Source organism: Dama dama, chromosome 4 (assembly GCF_033118175.1).
Source record: "Dama dama isolate Ldn47 chromosome 4, ASM3311817v1, whole genome shotgun sequence".
Classification (NCBI taxonomy): domain Eukaryota; kingdom Metazoa; phylum Chordata; class Mammalia; order Artiodactyla; family Cervidae; genus Dama; species Dama dama.
Window position 1 is genome coordinate 59,324,337 of NC_083684.1, and position 16,522 is coordinate 59,340,858.

Below are 16,522 nucleotides of genomic sequence, written 5' to 3' on the forward strand. Positions count from 1 at the left end.
GGCAGAGGTGGAAGAGGAGGACTTGGGTGGGGACAAATGACAAGGACAGTCCCCGAGTGTTGTGCCGCACACAACACTCCAGACGGGCTGCAAGGAAGGCCTGCAGAGACATGAATGAGGCAGAGTCCCCATGGAGTTCTTGGCCATGTGACTCTTTTGGACAAAACCAAGAAGGAGGTGACAGAGAAAGAGCCCTTTGGTTTGATGAGCCTGTCCGTCAGAGGAGCCAGGAGCGACATCCTGACCTGGTGGTTCTTGTGGTCAAGAGGGACACACCTGATGAGCTGCTCGAGGGCAGTGACTCTTCTGGAGGTTGGTCCTAGAAGTGAGACGGCCAGGTCACCCAGAAGGATGTGGAGGACCCCAAGCTCTAGCCATCGTGGCCCATGGGATTTCATCAGACACCAAAACTCGGAGGGAGATGTTGAAAATGGTTTCTGTGATGGAGTCGCTGGGCTGAAGGACAAGGAAGACAAGAGACCCTGCTCCAGGTCCTGTCCTCATGGCCGAGGACACCTCGGAATCGCATGAAGGTCGAGGAGGCAGGCCGCCAGGTGGCCTCCGTGGTCCTGAGGAATGCCTGAAATGTTAGGGAACCTGCTGGAAGGCATTTCCACCAGGGCTGAGCCCCAGAGCCCCCCCCCCCCAAGGGGAAGAAGGCTCCCCGAGGCCCCCTGGGGAGCTGGGGGGATGAGGAGGAAGATGGGGGAGGGGCTCCTGGAGCTCGCGGCCCTCCCGGAGACCTAGGACGTGGCTGAGGTGATGGAGGGGAAAAAAGGAAAAGGTCTGGGAGGGCGGGAGGTTGATATTCTCCAAAGGCCACCTGGGGGAGGCCTTGGCGCTGCAGGCCGCCCGCGGGAACCGGTAGTCGGAGGGGGCGTCGGAGGGGGCTTAGGACACAGGCTCGGAGGAGGCTTTGGAGGGCGCGGAGAGCGAGGAGTCCGAGTCCGAGGACCCGGCGGCCAGGAAGCCCCTGGCCCAAGCGGGCCCGCACGGCCTGCAGGGCCCTGGGTCGAGCAGGCGGCGTCAGCTCCCGCCCCGTCAGGGACCCGCAAAGCCCGAGAGGAGGGGAGCGGCGGCCGAGGCTGGAGGGGCGCCGTCCCGAGACGAAAACCCAGGAGGAAGCGGCGGGAAGCAAGAGCAGGAAGGAGCGCGCGGGAGCCGGGACGCAGGCCGAGGCCGGCCCAGGGCTCAGCCGCCCGCGGGCTCCAAGTCGGCGCGTGGGAAGAAGACGGGTTGGGGCAGGAGGCTGCACCCCATGTGCAGCTAGGGCCGCCCCGAGGGGGCGAGGCTGCAGCTGCCGGTGCGGCCCCAGCTCGGCGCGCCCCCCGCCCTCCCCGCCGCGGAGGCGACTCCGGTCGAACCATGCACTCCCGGCTCTTCTCTGCCCGCCGCCCACCGCTCGCTCTTTGGTCCTTTCAGTCCCTGCTTTGCAGGTGGCGCGAGCGATCCTGATTTAAGAAGAATGTAACGTGTAATGAGCGCCCGCGGAGGCAGCAGCCCCAGGTGACGGGACGGTCTCAGGGCCCACCCAGGCGGCTTGGCTTTGGGTCTCCCGGCTTAGCACAGGGGCGAGTGTGTCCGTGGACACCGGGCACCGGGGGAGCCCAGCAGTGCCGGGGCGTTCTTCCATATCTCCCTGGAGCCCTGGTTCGTTCCAGACTCCTGCTTCTGGCCAGCGTCCGCCACCCCAGTCTGATGGGGGCTGGCCTGTGTGATGGAGGTTCCAGCCGGGCGAGGGGGGTGTCAGGGTGCAGCTGAGCCAGGAGGCTGAACCTCCTGCTGGGGGAGGAGAGGATTCCAGGAAGAAAAGCCTGAGAGGCAGGGGGGTGTGCTCCTGGGGGAGGGGAGAAGAGCTGGGGGAGGGGGGAGGGGAAGGGAGGGGTGGGGACCAGGGGACCAGGAGCAGGGAAGGAGGAGAAGGAGGAGAGGAAAAGACCCTGGCCAACTGAAGTGCAGCTGGTACAAACGCACCAGCTTCTCAGGGCCAAGGCCTCCTGCTGGTGTCCACAGGCTGAATCTGACACTCGACCTGCCTAGTGTTTAACAGAAACCCTAATTATTTGCAAAGATTTTCAATTCAGAGCAGTTCACGGAAAATCCAGATTTCCAGGTTTTCTCAGTAGCAATGATGGGCATCGCCCTTCCCACAGGTCTGTGGGTCCCTCGGCTGGCTGTCCACCGCACCACCACCCCCAGCACTGATCTTGTAGCCCCTGACTTAAGATGACAATTTAAGGTGATAGGTTTCCCCAGTTCAGCATCTGGGTGAATTAAATGCCAGAAGGGACCCTTAGCAGGGACTTGTGAGGGGCTGAGGCTGGTCTGGGCCAGTGTTGAAGCTGCCCCAGGGCCCGTCTTTAGGAGAGGAGGAAATGTCCCCAGAAGGGAGTCGCAGCCTGGCCCTAGAGTCCACCCAGGTAACCCGGCCTGGCTCTGCAGAGCACCAGCACACACTGTCTCAAGTGCAGATGCTTCTGGGTTGGAAGAAGCATCCCTGTAGTGACATAGGCACCAGCCCCCACTGCCCAGAGCAATGTTTTCCCTGAATCACCATCTCCATCTCTGCTCTTCCAGGTCCTCTTGTCCTGGAGCCATCTGTGTATCTGTGACCAAGACCCCATCCCCAGGAGGTCAGGAGGCACCCCCCACCCCTGCACATCTTGAGGGAGGCACAAAGGCCTGGGTGTGTCCCCACAGCCCAGCTGGACTGTCCGAGCCCCTCCTTGGATACCCAGGGACAGAAGCCAACTTGGGAGTTGCTGTTTGGGTCGTGCTGGGAGATGGGACCCCTCTGGCTGAACCTTCCTGGGACAGCAAGTTTGGGGATTGGGCTGTCCTCAGCTGAGCCCCTCAACTGCCACTGACTATGGGCCTTGGCCCTTATCTCCCTGAGCGTCAGCGTCCTCATCTGTAAAATTCAACCTCAGATGTTCTTACGAAGTTTAGCTGTGATCGTTCAAGAAAAATATCCGGTACAGCCCCAGGTGCGAAGTATCCCATGGACAGAGGAGACTGGTGGGCAAAGAGTCGGACGCGACTGAGTGACTGACACTTTCACTTTTTCACAGGCAGGAGGTAAACATAAGCCTTGGCTTTGTGGCTGTTAGGAGCCAGAGGAATAGGATGGGGACTCTGTGTGGAGCGCCCTCTGCTGGAATATGATGACACAACAGCAGGGCTGCCCAGACCAGGGACCACTCCCCATCTCAGAACCTCTTTAAAAATGATGGAATGGTGATGCCAACACGGTGAAGAGGTTATTTGAGAACTGATTGAGCTAATGCATATAAAATTACTAGATTAATGTGATGAACTAAAGGTAAGTGAAAATTCCTTATCTGGTGGCCTCCCCATCTGGAGATGGAGTTTATTAAGAAGGAAGTGATGGTGACATTAAGGCTGCCAGCTTCTGCTCTTGGAACACTCGCTCTTGGGAAAGCGTCTTGGAAAACCCACTGCTAAGTTTTGAGAAGCCTCAGCCACATGGAGAGGTCGTGGGCAGATGCTGCAGCTGACCATCGCAGATGAAGCACTGAGAGTTTGTACACCCCTTATCTACACTATACCATTTGATGGAGGGTAAAAAATCCCACCCAGAACAGATCTCTTGTAGCAGAAGATTTAGATCTAATGGCTGAAAGAATCAAATACTGCCGCGTGCTACGTCACTGCAGTCATGTGCGACTCTTTGCAACCCCATGGACTGCAGCCTGCCAGACTCCACTGTCCATGGAATTCTCCAGGCAAGAATATTGGAGTGGGTTGCCATGCCCCCCTCCAGGGGATCTTCCTGACCCAGGGATTGAACCTGCCGTCTCCTTCATTGGCAGGTGGGTTCTTTACTTTTAGCGCCACCTGGGAAGCCCAATCAAATACTACATATTTGTGATTTGGGTTTACTATGCCCCCAGGAAAGTGAACAAATCTGAAGCCTTTTGGGAACAGTTCAGGGAAGGACTTCTCAGGATAAATAGGAAGCATGTTCAGACAATTCATAGAACAGTCGACAGAAAACTTGGGTGCTATGCATGTGATGAATGACTCATCTTTTCATGGAATTTTTTTTAATCCAGGGTTGTTTTTTTTTTTTTTTGGACAGCACCATAGCATGTAGGATTTTAGTTCTCCGACTAGGAATCAAACCCATGCCCCCTGCAGTGGAAGTGCAGAATCCTAACTACTGGACCGTCAGGGTATTCCTGGAAATTAAAAAAAATAAGTCTCGAGTACTTAGATTCTGAATCGATTACAACTAGGATTGAAACCATTGGCCGCAAGTTTCAAAGGTGCTGATGGGGGGGACTTACCTGGTGGTCCAGTGGTTAAGAATCCACCTTCCAATGCGCGGGACGTGTGTTGGATCACTGGTGCAGAAACCAAGATTCCACATGCCTCGAGGTGAGTAAGCCTACACCCTGTATTAAGACCCAAGGCAACTAAATAAATAAATTAAAATTAAAAACTTTTTAGAAGTGCTGATGGGTGTATTTATTTGCTTGGGCTGCCAGAACAAAGCACCACAGCCTAAGTGGCTGAAACAACAGAAATTAATTTTTCTCACAATTCTGAAGGCCAGGAATCTGAGATCGAGCTGTCAGCAGGGGCTGGTTTCTTCTGAGGTAGCTCTCCTTGCCTTGCCTTGGTCCTCATAAGCTGCGCCCTGTGTATGTGTCCGTGTCCTAATTTCCTGTTCTTATACCACCAGTCCTATCGGATTAGGACCTGGTAATCCAATTTAAGCTCATTTCAACATAATCGCCTCTCTAAGCATCCTATCTCCAAATACAGTCACATTCTGAGGTGCTGGGGTTAGGATTTCAACATATGAATTTGGGGAATGACACAAGTCAGCACATAACAATAAGAAACTTGGGCCTGGAGAGACTGTTGTGGTTTTATTTTTGGTGGTGGGGGGTGCATACCATGAGGCATAAGGGATCTTAGTTCCCCAACCGGGGACTGAACCCACACCCCCTGCGTTGGAAGCACAGAGTCTTAACCACCGGACAACCAGGGAAGTCCCCTGGAGAGACTGTTGACACAAATATTTCCCAGACAGGTGGGGGAAGGTTCCGATTAGGTTTCAAGAATGTAAGATCCAAACAAACAGGAACCAGTGCCCGATTGTTCACTGCTGTGTCCCCATCGCCTTGAACTGTGTGTGGCACACAGGAGAAGCTAAGGGTTAGTTGAATGAATGAATAAATGAATGAATGAATGAGAAGATTGCCTATCAGAGGCCACTTTAACCCCACTGGTTTGGGGTTGATCTCTTCTGGAATGTAACTTTTCACCCTGTAGTCATAATTCCTACAAAGTATGTTCTAAATGTTGGGGGTGGGAAATTTTATTTATCCATTGCATGTTTTTAAAATAGGAAGTAAAGCTCATTGCTCTAGCTGCAAATATTTAACTCCCTGTAGAAAAAAATCACTGATCCTGTTATAATTAACTCATTTTGTCCAGAAAGTGGGGAGTCTCCTGGCATTAAGAAATGGATGTGTGCTTTTTTTCTCCTTTTATAAGTTTATGCAAATAAAAGGAAAATAAGGTTATAACAGCTTCATTTTCACATCACCTACCTGGTCTCTGTGGATATTTGAGCTTGGGAGCCCTGCTCTAGCATAATCTGGGAAGGAACATGGATCAGCCTGGTGTGTCTTGGCTACAAGTTACAGATAACCAAACTGACAGCAGACATAAACAATAAGGATGTTTCTCAGCTTTTTAATTAAAATTTTGGAAGAAAGAGGCTTTTGGATTTAATTAATCAAGCATGTTACTGAGAACCAAGAATCTATTCCTCTGCTTGTTGGCTTTTGCCTTCCACCTTGTTGCCTTATGGTTACAAAATGGCTGCCAAGCTCCAGACATCACCTTCTCATACAACAAGCAAAAAAGCAGGGAGGTAGGTGTGATGACAGCATCTTTTCCTCTCATGCCTCTCCTCTTTTATCCAGCAGCAAAAATAATTCCCCAAAGCTTCCAGCACACTCATTGCCCAGAACTAGGTTACCACATACCAGTAGCTGCAAGTAGGTCTGGAAAACAGTGGAGCTGACCTTTTTAGCTATTATCAGTTCAGTTCAGCCTCTCAGTCGTGTCTGACTCTTTGCGACCCCATGGACTGCAGCACACCAGGCCTCCTTGTCCATCACCTATTATAGTATCATAACAATACATGGGAAGAGGTTGGAAGTGATTGTCAGATTATCCAATCAACATTATTAATGACTGAGGTGAATTCATGCACAGTGCCAAAATAATTTCTAAACAGTAAAAGAAAGAGAGATGGATAAAGATGTCCCTTCTCTCCTGCACTTTCAATGAGAGGGATTCTATTTTTCATCATAAATCCTTCTAAAGAATCAACTTCAGACAAGGGAACTCCTGGCAGTCCAGTGGTTAGGATTCTGTGCTTTCACTGTCAAGGACACTGGTCACGGAACCAATATCCCCACAAGCCACCTGGAGCAGCCAAAAGACAATCAATCAATCAATAAATCAAATCAGCTTTGATAAATCGACAGACTGAGAATAATCCCAAAACATCCATCTTATTTTCCTTTACAACCAGAAGGCTTGAGTGAATTTTTCTGTTACCAACCTCTTCTGTTCTCTGTTCACTGAAGCCTGTCCTGGGAAAGAGATTTTGAACAGGAGTCTGGGAGATTCTCTTAGAAATTGTTGCAATTTCCAAAGAAAAATAACCTCTCAAAGAAGCCTAGGTTTCTGATTGGCTGTCTTCCTTGATTATTTGTTGCCATGGTGATAGCAAGACTAAATAGCCTTTGTGTATTTTTTTTTAAAGAATAAATAATTGTAGGTCTTCTCTATCAAATCAGGAAAAGATTATTTCTATCTTTACACAAACATTACAAAATAAAGGCCCAAGTCTTTTATAGACTTGCTTTTAGATAAAGAAATGGAAAGACTCAGACTTCCCTGGTGGTCCAGTGGTTAAGAATCAGTCGGCCAGTGCAGGGGAAATGGGTTCCATCCCTGATCTGGAAGGATCCCACATACCATAACTACAGAGCTTGCACTCTAGAGCCGTCTCGCCACAATTAGAGAACGCCCAAGCACAGCAATGAAGACCCAGTGCAGCCAAAAATAAATAAGTTTATTTATTTAATAAATTTATATTAAATAAGTAAATTATATTATTAAACATATTAAATAATAATTATACAAAGACATAAATATATTTTTAATTTAATAAATTATTTTATTAAATTATTTATTAAAAATTAAAATATATTTAAATATATATTAAAAATAAATAAAATTTTTAAAAGAAAGAAATCAGAAGTCTCATCTCAACTAAATTAACAAAAGTATTTAGCAGTGTCTGCTCTTCTACCTGTTGTGTTAATCGCTCAGTCGTGTCCGACTCTGCGACCCAGTGGACTGTAACCCGCCAGGCTTCCCTGTCCTGGAATTTTCCAGGCAAGAATATTGGAGTGTGTAGCCATTCCCTTCTCCAGGGGATCTTCCCAACCCAGGGATCTAATGAAATCTGGTCTCCCGCCTTGCAGGCAGATTCTTTACCGTCTGAGCCATTAGGGAAGCACAAAACATGAAGATGGAGGTACTGGGGATTGAACCCAGGGCCTCATGCATGCTAAGCATGCGCTCTACCACTGAGCTATACCCCCCAACTCTCTCTCCAATGGCAAGTATTAATATTAAATCCAGTGCGCTATCTGGTGGTCAGTGGGAGAACAGCAGGATTGAATTTACTTAAGTTGCTGTAGACACTGTTGTGGTAATCCTAATGAATAATACAACAGACTCGTTCCTGGTAATCTTAGACTGATTGGGCCAGAATACCTGGCTGCTTTGACCAACAGAATATGACAGAAGTGGCATTATGCCAGTCCAGGACCGAGCTTGTCAGAGGACAAGCAGTTCCATCTTGATCTCTTGGAGACTTGAGCCGCCATGTAAGAAAAGCAACTACCGTAAGAACTTCCCAGGTGGCGCTAGTGGTCAAGAATCTGCCTGCAATGCAGGATACAGTCTGGGTGGGGAATCTGGGTGGGGAAGATGTCCTGGAGAAGAAAATGGCAACCCACTCGAGTGTTCTTGCCTAGGCAATCCCAGGGACAGAGGAGCCTGGCCGGCTACGGCCCACGGGGTCACAGAGGGTCAGACACGACTGAACTCACACAGGAATTAATAAGGACCAGAAGATTCCTGACAGATCCAAAACAGCACACAGCATGTGAGTGAAGTGAAGTCGCTCAGTTGTATCCGATTCTTTGTGACCCCATGGACTGTAGCCTACAAGGCTCCTCAGTCCATGGAATTTTCCAGGCAAGAGTTCTGGAGTGGGTTGCCATTTCCTTCTCCACAAATAAATAAATATTTTAAAAAAAAATCCAAAGTACAGCATATCCATAGAATGGAATGCTGTTATTTAGTCGCTAAGTCGTGTCCGACTCTTCACGACACCAAGACTGTATCCTGCATTGCAGGCAGATTCTTTACCACTGAGCCACCAGGAAAGCCCTACAAGGGACTATTATTCAGCCATAAAAAGGAACGAAGGACTGATACATGCTACTTCTTTTTGCCCCCACCATTCTTTCTAGCTCTCGCTTTTCTGATCCTATGGACACCTTTCTAGTAAATCTCTTGCATTAAATTTTCTCTGCTCAAAATACTTAGAGTAGCTTCTGTTGAGAAGCTGCAGCTCTGCAGAGCTCAATTTCTGTATTTTTATTGTGTACACAACACAGCTGGAAAGGGAGGAAGATGAAGAGTGGTTGTTATGACAATGCCTCAACCAGAGAAGAACTCTAGGAAAATAGAACTTTTTCTCAACCTCTACCCACTCAGGCTCATCTGGGACAAAATCCCTTGTTCAGGAGTGTTTAGGGGACAGAGGGGAAAGAGAGGTGTGTGTTAGTCTGTGGGCCACTGAGACCATGGCAGAAGAAGGGAACTCAATGTTTTAGTCTGCTTAGGCTTCCATAATAAAAGACCCACAGTTGGGTGGCTTTAACAACGGACGTATATTTTCTCACACTTCTGGAGGCTGATAAGTCCAAGATCAAGGTGCTGCTTTTTTCTGTGATGTCAACCCAAGAGATTCAGAACCAGCTCTTTAACATGCAAGTCCCCAGCTATTAACCAAGGGAGTGTGAAAAAGCGATTTGGAATTTTTAATAAAAATAATGTTTAGAATGTAAAAAAGAGGTAAAGATGTTCTTTCTCCCCTGCAGCTAGCTACATACAGAGATGTTGTTTTGCATAATAAAACATCTAAAGAATCCATCCCATAAGGAAGCAAACTGAGAACAACCAACTGGTTTTCCTGCGCAACCTGGAGGTCACCAACCTGGTCTGTTCATTTAAGACTGTCCTTGAAGGATAAGTTGAACAAAAGAGTGGTTGAGAGTCTCCTAAAAATTGTTGCCATGTCTTGAGAAAAATAACCTCCGGGAGAAACCTGCAGTTCTGATTGGTTGTCTTCCTTGATCATTTGTTGCCATGGTGATAACATCATCTCTATTTTTAAAAGGAATAAATACATGTCGGTTTTCTCTCTCCATCAGAAGAGGATGGTTGGCATTTTTCTTCCACAAATATAGTGAATATAAAAGCCCGTGACTCTGCCAGATTTCTCAATTTTAAGAAAGACATTGAGAATCCTGTCTCATTTAAGAGAGCCAAAGCACTCAGCCGCGTGCAGTCAGATCTGCACAGACGGGGCTAGCTATGGTCACCGCAATGGCGATGAGCTGTAATCCTAACTTCATCAGAGCGCCTGCTGGTGGGAAACGAGAGAACAACAGGGCTGACCCGGCTGGAAGAACCCCTCCCCTCCTTTCCTTTCTGGACCTCTCACCACCACCACCTACCTGGTCAGACTCGCGGTGGAGGACTGAGAGAGGACGGAGATCCCTGGAGATTCTGCAGAGGGTGGAGGAAATACCCCCTCGTCTCTCAGCACACAGTATGGACACCTACTCTATGCCAGGCATTGTGTTAAGCCTTCCACACTAGCCAATCTCATTGCAACCCCTTAAGGAGGGAATATGACCTATTGACTTTCTGCAGATGTGGACTTCAAAAACAGAGAGGTTAAGTCTCTTGCACAAAGTCACACAGCCAGAAACTGGAGGAGCCACAAGTTAGTTAAACCCAGATCTCTCTGACTCTGGGCTTCCCAGGTGGCTCAGTGGCAAACACTCTGCCTACCAATGCAGGAGGCACACGAGGCACAGGTTCGATTCCCGGATCTAGAAGATCCCCTGGAGTAGCAAATGGAAACCCACTCCACTATTCTTGCCTGGAAAATTCGATTACAGTCTGCAGAGTGCAGTCCATGGTCTCACTGAGGGAGCATGCAAGCTCTCTGACTCTAGGCAGAGAAATTCAGCCCAAAGGAAGTGTGGTGGGCTTCAGAAACCTCCCAGTTTACCTTTGAGAGAGAATATCCAGCAAGAGACTTTCAACATCCATCCATAGAACAGTCCTAGTAAATTGTGACTAACAGTTATTGAGCACCTGTTACATGCTATATTCTTGGCTAAGCACTTGAGATACATAATCTTACTAAATTCTCCTGATGGATAACTCGTATCTGCCTGACTCCAAGGGTTCTGCTCTTTTGAAGGATTTGGATGAGAGCGTGGCCCTGACTTGATGCAAAAAGTGTTTTCTGGACCTAGGCGACAGCTGTGCCATTTTCTGATTACAGCCCCTCTGTATCCATGGGTTCCCCACCCATGGCTTCAACCAACCTCAGATCAAAAATATTTGAAAGAATTCCAGAATGCTCCAAAAAGCAAAGCTTGAGTTTGGGAATAGTTGCTCCAACAACTATGTACATAGCAAATACACTGTATTAGGCATTATAAGTAATCTAGAGATGATTTAAAGTCAATGTGAGAACATCCATGGCCTATACACACATACTATACCATGTTATGTAAGGGACTTGAGCATCTCAGGATTTTGGCATCTAATGGGAGAGTCGGGGGCGAGATCCTGGAACCAATCCCTTGTGGAGACCGAGAGACAACTGGTAGCTACTTGGTTTTGTGTGTGTGTCACGGTTATCTATTGCTGCATAACAAATCACCCCCAATACCTGCTGGCTTAAAACAATAGCTATTCATTTTGCTCACAAAACTGCGATTCAGGGAAGGTAATGACAGTACTCTGCTCCACACGGCATCACCTGCTTTCAGGATGGCACACTTTGGGGGACTTCCCTGGCCATCCAGCAGTTAAGATTGCACTTGCAATGTAGGGGATACAGGTTAGATCCCTGGTTGGGGAACTAAGATCCCACATGCTGTGTAGCATGGCCAAAATTTAAAAAAAAAAAAATGGCACACTCACGTGAGAAGTTCAGCTGGAACTGAGGGCTTGAGGCTTCATTTGCTCCTCTTCCTCTGGCTACTTGAGCTTCCTTACAGTATGGCAGTTGGAGTCCAAGAGCAAGTGTCCCAAGAGAACAACTCGGAAGTGAGCTAGCTTTGGAATTACATAACATCACTTCCACTTTATTAGTCAAGGCAGTCACCAAGGCTCTCTCAGTTCCCGAGGAAGGAGACAGACTCCACTCTTGATGCAGGAGTAACAAGGTTCTAGAAGCCTTGTTGCGGCCATAGATGGTTTTTGCAGCCATTTCCAGAAAAGAAGATCTGCCATACTCTTGAAGGCAGCCTAGGGCAGAGTGAAATCTCCCCCTGCATCTCTCCTTGCTCCCTCTCTAGGAGGAGGGGACATTTTACTGGGGGGAAGATGGGAGGCTGAAGATTCTGCCTAGCTTTGGTCTTGAAACCCTAAGAATCCAAGAACTTAAAAATGGTTTTGAGGACAAAAGGTGTCATTTGGGGAGAGGGTATCTCTTTGGGAGAATATTTAAGGATTCATGGGCTGGATCTGCCTTTTATTCAATAGTTTATCAAAGACCTTCAGATAACTTCCTGGATAATTCCAGAGGCAGAATAGCACCAAGGTCAAGATCCTGGAAAAGAGCCTGATGCTGGGAAAGATTGAGGGCAAGCGGAAAAAGGGGCAACAGAGGATGAGATGGTTGGATGGCATCACTGACTTGATGGACCTGAGTTTGAGCAAACTCAGGGAGATGGTGAGGGACAGGGAAGCCTGGTGTGCTGCAGTCCATGGGGTCTCAAAGAGTCGGACATGACTTAGCAACTGAACAACAACAAGATCCCAGCCTTTGGGGCCAGGCAGGCCATGTCCAAACCCAAGTTTTGCCACTATCTATGTATCCCTGGTGGAGAAGGAAATGGCAACCCACTCCAGTACTCTTGCCTGGAAAATCCCATGGATGGAGGAGCCTGGTAGGCTGCAGTCCATGGGGTTGCAAAGCATCGGACACAACTGAGCAACTTCACTTTCTTTCTTTCTATAGTTCCTTTTGGAGAAGGAAATGGCAACCCACTCCAGTGTTCTTGCCTGGAGAATCCCATGGACGGAGGGGCCGGGTGGGCTGCAGTCTATGGGGTTGTAAAGTCAGACACGACTAAGCAACTAACACACACAAACAATGATTGTATAAGCAAAAGTCTTTGTTCTTAGGAAATTCACATTTAAGCATCTAGAGGTAATCTAACATGAGGTCTGCAACTTATTATCAAATGATCCAGAAAATATGTACATAAACGTATGCGTGAATAATACTGATTCTCGGTTGCTCGTTATAACGTGTCTGAATGCAAACCTCCTCTTCGACAAATGTCAGTCAGGCAGCAGTCAACCTGCAGATGTCGTTGGCCTCTGCATATATCTAACCTTGGGCATGGGTGACAGTGACTTGGAAGAACATCCTGGAGACAAAAACAGAGCATGCTTTAAGAATGGTTGCATCATGATGGCACAGACAATGATGTCTTGGGACTTTCTTGGTGGTCCAGCATTCAAGACTCTGAGCTTCCAATGCAGACGGCGCAGCTTCCATCCCTGGTCAGGGAACTAAGATCCCACATGCTGCACAGTGGGGCCAAAAAGCAAAAGGAAAGAAAGAACAATATCTTGAGCAGCAATGACCATGAGCAAAAATGTGAATCTGCAGTAAACTAGAAATAATCCAGAGAACAACTGATATAGTATTAGAATCGACCTCAGTAGCAGGCTCCCCTGGGGGCTCAGACAGCAAAAAAATCTACCTGCAGTGTGAGAGACCCGGGTTCGATCCCTGGGTCGGGAAGATCCTCTGGAGAAGGGAATGGCAATCCACTGCAGTATTCTTGCCTGAAGAATTCCACGGACAGAAGAGCGTGGCGGGCTACAGTCTATGAGATGGCAAAGATTCAGATATGACTGAGCAAGTAATGCTTTCAATAGGAGGCTGGATTCAAGATCACTTATAAAAAATCACCATGTCAATAGACCGTGGGCTACTAGAGAATGTTGTGGGAAATTGGGCTTCTTTCACATTGTTAGCAAAAATACTTTAAAATACCTAGAAATAATCCTATCCCACATTCAGTTCAGTTCAGTTCAGTCACTCAGTCGTGTCCGACTCTTTGCGACCCCAAGAATCATAGCATGCCAGGCCTCCCTGTCCATCACCAACTCCCAGAGTTTACTCAAACTCATGTCCATTGAGTCGGTGATGCCATCCAGCCATCTCATCCTCTGTCGTCCCCTTCGCCTCCTGCCCCCAATCCCTCCTAGCATCAGGGTCTTTTCCAATGAGTCAACTCTTCACATGAGGTGGCCAAAGTATTGGAGTTTCAGCTTTAGCATCAGTCCTTCCAATGAACACCCAGGACTGATCTCCTTTAGGATGGACTGGTTGAATCTCCTTGCAGTCCAAGGGACTCTCAAAAGTCTTCTCCAACACCATAGTTCAAAAGCATCAATTTTTTGGTGCTCAGCTTTCTTCACAGTCCAGCTCTCACATGCATACATGATCACTGGAAAAACCATAGCCTTGACTAGACTATCCCACATTAGTAGGCGTCAAATGAGGAAATTTCAAAAGAAGACATGCCAATTCTTCCCCAAAGTTAATTCTTAAAGTTAAGACGATCATAGTTTTGAAGATCCATAAAGTATCAGTTTTACAAAATCAGCCTCTCTTACAGCTAGAAGTGGCCATGAACAATTTTAGACCAACAGGATGCAAGCAGAAGTGACATTTGCAACGTCTGGGTCATCTCCTGTGGCAATAAATGTCCACTATCCATCGAATTTTGTTTCCTCTTCTTGGGCAAACGGCCAGATAGGTTTCCCAGTCTCTTTTGCAGTTACAGCTGGCCATGGGTCTGGGTTCTAGCCAATGAAATGCGGTCAAAATACATGCACTACTTCCAGGACAAGTAACCACATGATGCTCTATGCCCTCACTTTTCCTAAATTCTGGCTGGACAGAGGATCCAGAAGAGAAGTCTGAGTGTGCAGGGGATGCATGCATGCGTGCTAAGTTGTTCAGTCGTGTCCAACTCTGCGACCCTGTAGACTGTAGCCCGCCAGGCTCCTCTGTCCGTGGAGATTCTCCAGGCAAGAATACTGGAGTGGGTTGCCATGCCCTCCTCTGGGGGATCTTCCTGACCCAGGGATCTAACCTGCGACTCTTATCTCTTGCATGGGCAGGCAGGTTCTTTACTGCTAGCGCCACCTGGGAAACCCGCTGGGGAGAGCAGGACTATAAAAGAAAAGGAACTGGGGCCCTGTAGACCATCTGCTTAAAAGGAACTGCTATGTTAGACATCGGGTAAGTGAGATATATAGTTTTGTGTTAAGACACTGAGACTTAGGAGTTTATTTGTTTCAGCATCTCAAATTACTTACCCTAACTACTGAATCTTCTCAGTGACAACCCTAAATGCTCTTCTTTTAAAAATATATTTATTTATTTGGCTGCACTGGGTCTTTTTTGCAACAGGTGGGATCTTCGATCTCCACTGCAGTATGTGGGATCTTTAGTTGTGGCATCTGAATTCTTAGTTGCAACATGTGGGATCTAGTTCCCTGACCAGGGATCAAACTTGGGCCCTGTGCATTGGGGAGCATGGAGTCTTAGCCACTGGACCACCAGGGAAGTCCCTAAATGCCCTTCTTGGCCTTTTTAGCCTTCCTGCTAATTGGGGCTTTCCAGGTGGCGTTAGTGGTAAAGAACCTGCCTGCCAATGCAGGAAACATAAGAGATGCAGTTTTGATCCCAGGGTCAGGAAGATCCCTCAGAGGAGGGCATGGCAATCCACTCCAGTATTCTTACCTGGAGAATACCTCCTCATAGACAGAGGAGCCTGGAGGGCTGCAGTCCATGGGGTTGCAAAGAGTCAGACATGACTGAAGTGACTTAGCCTACTTAGCAACTGTAACAGTTGCTTGGGTGGAAGCCACACGTAGAAGACAGTAGGGCCAACCCTCCAGCCCCGGATGCCCTCACACAGTAATGCTGAGATGAATCAGCTTCAGAAGGAAGAAGGTGAATTTGAGGAAACTGCTTTGGGAGAAAAAGTTTGGAGACAAAATAGAAACAAGAAAAGCAAGGGGCTTGGGCTTCCCTGGTGTCTCAGATGGTAAAGAATCTGCCTACAACGCAGGAGATGTGGGTTTGATCCTTGGGTTGGGAAGATTCCCCTGGAAAAGGGAATGGCAACCCAGTCCAGCAGTCTTGCCTGGAGAATCCCATGGACAGAGGAGCCTGACGGGCTATAGTCCTTAGGATCACAGAGATTCAGACACGACTGAGCTAACATGACAGACTAACACATACACACACACACACACACACACACACAGAAGGGGATTAAGAATGTCTCCCCATATCAAAGACAACTTAACTCTCCTCCTTTTTTTTTTCCCCAGGAATTTCCCAAGAAAATTCCAAAACATTTCCATGGGGTGGACCTTTTTCCCACCACACATCCCTCTCTCTTGCTAACCCAGCCCCAGCATTGACCAGGTGTCAGGTAACAATGTGCTCAAGGAAAGCCAGTCTTGTCCCAAAAGGTGAACCCTGATTGGTCTAAACCTTGTTCCTGTTCGCTAGTGATTGACTTAGGTGTGATCATGTGATCCTTTATGTGCCAATTAAACTTGAAGGGGTTTTGAGAAAAGATTTATTCTCTCTGATAAAGGGAAATAACAGAATCTTATTCCATTCCATCCTGAATTCAGTTATTGCCTTGGGAAGTAAGGTCTGAAGCTGTGGCAGCCATCTTGCCACCATAAAGCAATGAGCTTGAAGACAGAAAATATTGAAGATACCAGAGCAGAAGGAGAAAAAAGTCTGGGTTCTATGTTACATCATCGAGCCACTGAACCAATCCTGGTCTCACCTGCCTCCAGACCACGTGAGATAACCATTAAGATTTTTAAAGAAAAGTTAATGTAGTAGTAATTACAGATAGGTGATCAATTTAAGGATACTTGGAGCAATAACTATAACAATGCAAAGAGGTAGAGTTCAAAAAAGCAATCATCAATAGCAACAAGGACACTCAGAGCCCAGATCTTCATTTCTAACATCATTCTCCAACAAAAGGGGCCAAGGTTCCTTAGAGAAATGATTGATTCT

At 47.6% G+C, this 16,522-nt stretch overlaps 1 non-coding gene across 1 annotated transcript; it reads right to left on the reverse strand.

The window, feature by feature from the left end:
• Window positions 1-7,589: 7,589 nt before the first annotated feature.
• On the reverse strand, window positions 7,590-7,661 carry TRNAA-AGC (transfer RNA alanine (anticodon AGC)). Its single transcript has one exon. It is a non-coding gene; the product is annotated as a tRNA-Ala (tRNA).
• Window positions 7,662-16,522: the final 8,861 nt, after the last annotated feature.